Genomic DNA, 1,440 nt, shown 5'->3' on the forward strand with positions numbered 1-1,440 from the left:
GTGGCTCAAAGAGTCGAGTTCATTCTTTTAGAGGCCTTATAATAACTTCATGTAAAGGTTGTCGGTCTCTATCAGACTGTAGAAAAGATGGCCGACATGACAGCTCCATTACAGTGAAGCCAAACCCTCTCTGTCGCCCCCTGCTGACTGGCTGCAGTATAGCTCATAAAGCCCGCCTCCTCCATGTTAACAGATGGGACATGAGTCAAACTATAAAATCTAAATACACGTCAAAGACATTTTTCTCAAACATGGTTTCTGTCATTATAGTTAGTTCTTATCATGCTGAGTTATGTCCAAGTGTTCATTTTTCTGACAAGTTTATTTTTTATTAGTTATGATGCTGTAAAAATGATTGACAGCTCAGTTGACAAAGTGGATTGGAGGATGAACAGCGAGAGGAGACGTAACTAAAACAATCACTACAGTCATTGAAGTTTCCATACCTGTGAACTTTAACCTCAGACCAACACAAGAAGCTGTCCTGCTGTTAAACACGGCGGTGTGCGGGATCCTTGCTGTTTTTTTGGTGAGTTAAGTGTGTGTTTTCTGTTAGAGGAAGTGGCTACGGCCGCTTCACTCGCCGATCTCTACTGTGCAGACTATTTCTCTAAAAGACGTCACCATCGCAAGATGGCAGCGCCTATCACAGGGGCTATTTTGGCATCACTTTCGTACAATGGGAGCAGATGGAGACACGTTGTCCATCTATGTATGATGTATGTTATTTTCAGCTGAAGAAAACGATGTGGGCTTCATAGATAACTGGCAGACATTCTGGGGAAAGCCTGGTCTGATCGGAAGAGACGGCATTCATCCCACTTTGGATGGTGCAGCTCTTTTGTCTCGTAATATGGCTAAGTTTGTTAGTCGTAAAACCTGACAAACCAGAGTTGAGACCAGGAGGCAGAGCTGTAGTCCTACACACTCCTCTGAGCTTCCCTGTGAGCAGTTTCCCAGCCACAATGTTAATGTTATAGAGACTGTGTCTGCCCCCCAACCCAGGCCTGTTATTACAGTTAATTCAAACTCAAATAAAAAAGAAGTAAATCAAAAAAATTTAATAAAAATTAAAACAACAACCTGTAAAACTTTACAGCCTGTTTTATTTGTGATAGTATACCGCCCTCCTGGCGCATACTCTGATTTTCTAACTGAATTCTCAGAGTTTTTATCAGATTTAGTCCTGAGTTCAGATCAAATAATTATTGTAGGGGACTTCAATATTCATGTAGATGTTGATAATGATAGTCTTAGCATGGCATTTATGTCCCTTTTGGACTCTATTGGTTTCACTCAAAGTGTAAACCAGCCTACTCACCGCTTTAACCACACCCTCCACCTTGTTCTAGCTTATGGCCTTGAAACCGAAAACTTAATTGTCTTCCCACAAAACCCTCTTTTATCAGATCACTATTTAGTAACATTCGATGTCTTATT

The sequence above is a fragment of the Semicossyphus pulcher genome, unplaced genomic scaffold (genome assembly GCF_022749685.1).
Source record: "Semicossyphus pulcher isolate SPU_LCO1_2020_fin unplaced genomic scaffold, fSemPul1.0.p SCAF_28, whole genome shotgun sequence".
Lineage (NCBI taxonomy): Eukaryota > Metazoa > Chordata > Actinopteri > Labriformes > Labridae > Semicossyphus > Semicossyphus pulcher.